The 6,000-nt window shown below is 44.9% G+C and overlaps 1 protein-coding gene across 6 annotated transcripts in view; it reads right to left on the reverse strand.

Moving 5' to 3' along the window:
* The window catches only part of Arb2a (ARB2 cotranscriptional regulator A), a 419,074-nt gene extending 414,985 nt beyond the window's left edge, over positions 1 to 4,089 (reverse strand). For 2 of the 6 annotated variants that reach the window (XM_075976428.1, XM_075976427.1), the window contains exon 1: positions 3,927 to 4,069. The gene's annotated coding sequence lies outside the window, so the exon portion shown is untranslated. Of the gene's footprint in view, positions 1 to 3,926 lie in introns of all 6 variants that reach the window. The other 4 variants (XM_075976426.1, XM_075976424.1, XM_075976423.1 and 1 more) reach the window with 4 other exon arrangements.
* Positions 4,090 to 6,000: the final 1,911 nt, after the last annotated feature.

A 6,000-nucleotide genomic window follows, 5' to 3' on the forward strand; every position in this document is an offset into this window, starting at 1 on the left:
ACTTAATGGACATTTACACATTCTTCAGTAAGATACTTTTTCAATTTTCAACATTACATACAAGAATAATTTTAGAGGGCAACATGGTGGTCGTGTCTTTAATCCCAGCTTTTGGGAGGCAGAGGCAGGTGGATTTAAGTTCAAGTCTAGCCTGGACTACATGGCAAGTTCCAGGCTAGCCATAGTTATATAATGAGAGTCTGTCTGGAAAAAAAAAGTTATACTCAATTAAATCACTATCAAAGAAACAAAATCATGCAGCACATATCCTCAAGAACTTAGCTGATTCTTCAGGACTACGATATAACTCACACCTTCCAAACAATGGCTACATACCACATACATTGAAACATATTTTGCTAGTTGCTTCAGAGCCACATGCTGGGAAGTGACTGGGGATTTGCACTCCCATTCAAACCTGTGGATCTACCCTGTTCACTACTTGGCTGTTGGGCCCTCTCCAAGCTGGCAGTCATGGCACTCTCTGTCTTTATTACTGATCCCCTAGTCACTGTGCTTCTAGCCACCAACATATCTTTCCTCTTCCGCATTTTGCCTTCCTTTTCTTCTCTTCTCAGCTAGCAAACAAAGGAGGTCTACTTCACAGGTACAGGCATCCAATCAGTATTTTTTTCCTTTCAATTAAAGAATAAAACAACAAAACAACAAAGTGAAGCAGGGAGATCTTTGGTTTCTCTGAGTTGTTTTCATCAAAATCGGATACTGAAAGTTTTGCTCATTGTACAAGAAAGACTTTACAGTTTTGTTTTTCTTTCTGTTTAATTTTGAAGTATGGGATAATTGTAGATAGCTAGCCTGCAGTCATATGAGGGTTTTTACCATTATAGACCTTTGGGGTTAAAAAGAAAAAAAAAAATATGGTGTTTGCCATCTTAAAAGCAGTCCAGTACTTAAAAATATCACAATTAAATCTCAAAAAGTTTTACTAAAATCAGATTTTAAATTAACAAGCTTGAGAGAGGTCAGGGCCACAGCATTTTTCTAGCATGCATAAGGCGCTGGTTCAATCCCTGGTATCACATCTTCCCTCCAAAAGCTGGAATGGTTACCACCCCTGCCAGCCTATAATCTCAGTTATGTGTGTGGCTGTGGTAGAAAAATCACGAGTTTGAAGTCAGCCTGGATTGCAAAAAGTATTCTCAACAACTCCAAAAAAGGCATGTGGCCAAAAAGCATGGTAGAAAATGTTTAACATCGATTATTATAGAACTGTGAATCAAAAGCACAGATAGTACTATATATCCAGTGATGACTATAGCAATTACTGTTTTGAAAGGCTTGCTCAAGGTGTGGAGAAATATCCCGAACACTGTGGGGAAAGTAGAGCCCTGTGCATTGCGGTGAAAAGAAAAATCAGGGAGTCATTGTGGTAAACAGTATGGCAGTCCCTTAAAACCTCAGACACAGAATTACAAATAGCTGTGTCACTATAACAAATACCAAGGTAATCAACACAAAAGAGAAAAAGTTCCCAGTGTCAGAGGTTTCAGTACAACTTTGGTCGGCCCTGTTGCTTTCGTAGCTGGGAAGTGGTGCACATTTGGTGGGAGCAGAAAGGGGCACACGGCACAGCAAACTGCTCATTTATTAGCCAAGAAGCAAAGGAGGAGGAAGGGGCTAAGGCTGCACTGCCCCCTTCACGGTTGTGCCCTCAATGGGCTGAAACCTCCAACCAGGACCCACTTTTTCCCCAGAGCACTTCTCTAAGAACCAAACCTTAAGATAGGAACGTTCAAGATACAAATGATTCCAAAACACCACGTAATCAATCTGTTTCATTTATGAAAACATAACCTGAAGAAATGACGGCAAGACAAATGTTTATGCACATAGCAGCATCATTTACAGTAGCCAAAAACTAAAAGCAACCCAAGTGTCCACAGGTAAAAGGTAATAACACATGTATACAGTGATTATTATAGTCAGCTTTTAAAGGAAGACATTCTGACTTATGCAATAACACAGTTGAAACTTGGGGACATTATTCTGAGTTAACTAAGCCAATCACAAAAGGACAAATGCTGTCTAAGTACACTCATATGATGTGTCCACAGTGTCAGAGTCACAGACACAGAAAGAAGAACCACTGTAGCGAGGGGCTAAGGGTAGTTGGTAATGAGGAGTTTGCGTTTAACAGGTCGAGTTTCATCTAGGGAAGGTGAAAAGCACCAAAGACAAACGGCAGAGACGGCTACACGACCGAGTGAGCATATGCTGCGCTACCAAACTGAATCCTTGCAAGTATGGTGATGTTTTATGTTTGGTACATCTTACTATAGTGATAAAGTAAACGAAAAGTAAAATTGGTACAGAGGAGAGGAGTATTTACTAGATGTTGGCACTCCTAGGCAAACTCAATCTACCAAAAACAAAGGCAAAGGCAACACATATTACATTTACTGACTTAATATTGGTAATTCTGCTAGAGCTCAATAAACAGCATGGAAACACCTTTAATGTGTACTGACCCAAATTCTCTCACCAGGTTCAGTTGGAGGTCAGTAAATAGGCTCTCTCATGAACATAACGAATCACTGATATTCACTCTGCACACTGGTAAGTCCTGCACCTTTCCTGTTCCAAGTGGTAACAAGTGTTTCCACCTCAGAGGCTGTGTAGTCCCCTAAAACATACCCCACAGCCGCAGAGGGCAGCCCACAGCCCCTCCCTAAACCCAGCCCTCTGCTCAACTACCCTTTTACAAAGAGCCTGGCCGCCTTCTCAAACCCAGCCCTCCCATCAGTCTTTCCCCCGCCACTTGCTTCATTGCTCCTTATGCTCCTCACTACTTTTCGCACATTTGCTTCTGGATTGTTCTCCACCCACTGGGATAGAAGCACACAGGACTTTCTCCTTTATGCGCCACTGGCTTCTCTGAACGTGGGGCATTACCTGACTTACTGAAGGTGACTAGTCAACACAGTCAGAAGAATGAAAAGCTCGATGCTCACAGCTTTTAAATCCTATTTCCCTCTTGGCCTGGATAGTGTTCTACCTCTTCCAAGTGCTGCTGCGGTCCCAGAGGACACGCCATTGCAGCCACCTTCTCTGGTAAAGGGACCAGACTCCTAGTTTAAAACCAGGGAAAGTTTACAAGGAAGCTCCACACCAGGACTGCCGCTGGAACCCGAGTTTAGCACCTAAAGAGTGCTCAGACTCAGCTTCAGCAAGAGTGAGGGCATCAGTCCCTGTCAAGAAAGGATAAGGAGCAAGGAAAAACAAAACGTTTTTGACAGTGCTTTAAGGCAAGGCCAAATCATGAACCTTACGAGCATCAGCACACAACACCTATCTAAAACCACACAAACCAAGGCAGTCGCAGGTCCAGAACACAGAACTTTCCCTACCTAACTTTCAATAAACAGATAATGCTATTTGTCTTTAAAATGCAGCCTAACACACGAAGACACAAGTTACTTGTCCCAAAAGATGGATACTTTAGAAAACGAGAAGCACAAGATGTGGGAGAAATGCCTGCTTCCAAACGTAAGTAACTTTGAGAAGAATGTCTACAGCCCACTAACGTTCACACCATAAAGCTTTGACGGCATTTCTTAACTACACTTTAACGTTGCGGTAAATGTATGCCAAAGTTTTAGCAGTTAACACTTTTCGTATAAAAACGAACAACTATAAACAACTTCAGTCAGACAAGTGTTAAGTCCCTCACTGCATCTAAGGTCTCTGGTGAGCACCAGAGCCTCAGGGGCTCAGATACAAGGCCAGCCACCCCAGGCCACACGTGTCCCTCCGGCCCTTCTGCCAGGTCTGGGACACACACAGGTCAGAGACGTGCCCAGGAGACGCTGCCTGCCTCTGACAGAGCCGCCCGAGAGCCGGCCAGGCCAGCCCTTCCAGGGTCCCGCCGCGGTGGCGGGGCGCAGAGGTGGCCAGCGCCGTCCTACCTGAGCTCTGGCCCCAGCTGCACGGCTGAGGGGGTTGGCGGGAGGAGGCGTGGCTTTCCAGCTCCCCGGGCGCTCTCCCTCGCGCCCGCCAACACTTACTCTCGGGATCCGCGCCCCGACCAAGTTCGAGTTGCACTTCCGGGGTCTGCAGGGGACTTAAACGTCATTACGCATGCGACGGCCGCAGCGCCAGCCACCCGGAAATGGGCGGGGCGGCCTCTGCTTCTGTGCCTCCCGCGCTGCCGGCGCTGCTGGAGGGATGCGGGCCGGTGTGAGTGCGGCCGGCCAACCAGGAAACCTGGTTGTGGGAGAGGAAAGTCTCTATTCCCTGGGGGGCTGGCATTAAGCGAGTCCCCCATGCCTTCATCCTGCCTGAATCCTCAAGATGAGACCGGAGGCCTATGTTAGAAAGATTGCATTTGCCACAAATTAAGTTAATGCTAACATCCTAAAGACAGCTGGCTCAAATGGAAGTGCATTGGTATCCTGTTTTTCCAAATAAGTTTGAAAAATGCTTCTCTTAAAGGTAGATTAGGAGTGAGCGATAGACACAAATGGTTTTTTTTTACATGCTATTCTGATTTGCTTTTTATTCTGAAACCATTGTTTGCCAGTTAAGTCCAAAGCAAACACCGGAGACACAAAGCTAAGACTGACCCCTCAGGTAATTGAGGAAAGACTACCAAACCTGCATTTGTAATATTTTCAGAGAGACGGGTTCAGAATTCTTGAAAGTATACTATATCTTACTCCCCTAATTTGTACTTCATCTCAGCTGCTGCTTCCTTCAGAACAAAGGGCGATGTGATTTATTGGCAACTACCTGATCCACTAAAATGTCAACAAGAAGAGAGCAATGATGTTGTCTTGTCCTTTTAAGATATCTTCAACCAAAATATACAGTAAGCGTCGTTTGAATAATTAATTCTGCATTGTTACACTAGTTGGACAAAGAATGTAAAGGAATGCTCTTGAGGGAAAACAACCTACTGAAACAGCCAAGAGTGCCCAGGAGGAAGCCACAGCGCTAAGAATGCTAGGATTTCCTTTCGGGCTAGAGCTCAAGTGATTGGTGGGGTAGAACTTTAAAGTGAGTTCTGAAAACTTTGTATACTGTGAGGAATTGGAATTTTGTGCTTCAGACGTTTTTTTTCAATCATGGAAGCAACATACTTCCATTTTGGTAGACTGACAACCACGAATAAGTTCATTAAAATAAACCTGCAGAGCTCAAGAGAGAACTTAGCTGTTAGGAGCACTTAATATTCTTCCAGAGAACCTGATTTTGGTTCTCTGCACTCACATCAAGTGCAGAGCTCACAAGTGCCTAGAACTCTAGTTCCAGAGGATCCCATGCCTCCAGTGACTTGTGCACACAAGTGGTTCAGGTAGGCACACACACATACACACACACACACTATTAAGCATTTTTTCTGGCCAACAAACCAATGAAAATAAATTCAATCAGACTGAATTAAAAGATACCCAGGTTTAATGGATGGCAATACTACCCTGAAGCCCTGGGAAAACATGGAGAGGGGAAGAAGGAAAAGGAGAGATGGGGAATAGGAAGACCAGGTGTTCATTCTCTGGGGGGCAGTTTAAATAGACTGTGGGAGTCTCGGTCCTGACCTTCTTTGGGGAGTGATTACCATTTGGCAGGCTTGGACGTGGAGTTTGGACTGAAGCAACTTGCAGGGGAGTGGAGTTTTCTACCCAACATTCCAAAAATGGATGCCAGAGGGCTGGGATGAAACCCCCTGAAAGACCCTCAGAATGGTCCTTCCCTCAGGAGGAGACCCCTAACCCAAGGAACAGTCGAGACCACTAGCTGCAATTAGCAAGAGGTTTATTGGGTGGGCACAGGTACCTGTGGGCGGCAAAGTCCTTTCGGAGGACTTGCGCGCCTGCAGGCTGGGAGAAGGTCTTTTTATAGGAAAAGGGTGGCAAAATCAGGCATACAGAAGCAATGCATGGTTACAGGGATCTCATTGGTCAGTTCGAATGAGGCGATGGATTCATTTAGGGGACAAGTTTCCCAGAGACATGAAGGTCTGATAATAATAGCAGACTT

The sequence above is a fragment of the Microtus pennsylvanicus genome, chromosome 6 (genome assembly GCF_037038515.1).
Source record: "Microtus pennsylvanicus isolate mMicPen1 chromosome 6, mMicPen1.hap1, whole genome shotgun sequence".
In the NCBI taxonomy this organism is placed as follows: domain Eukaryota; kingdom Metazoa; phylum Chordata; class Mammalia; order Rodentia; family Cricetidae; genus Microtus; species Microtus pennsylvanicus.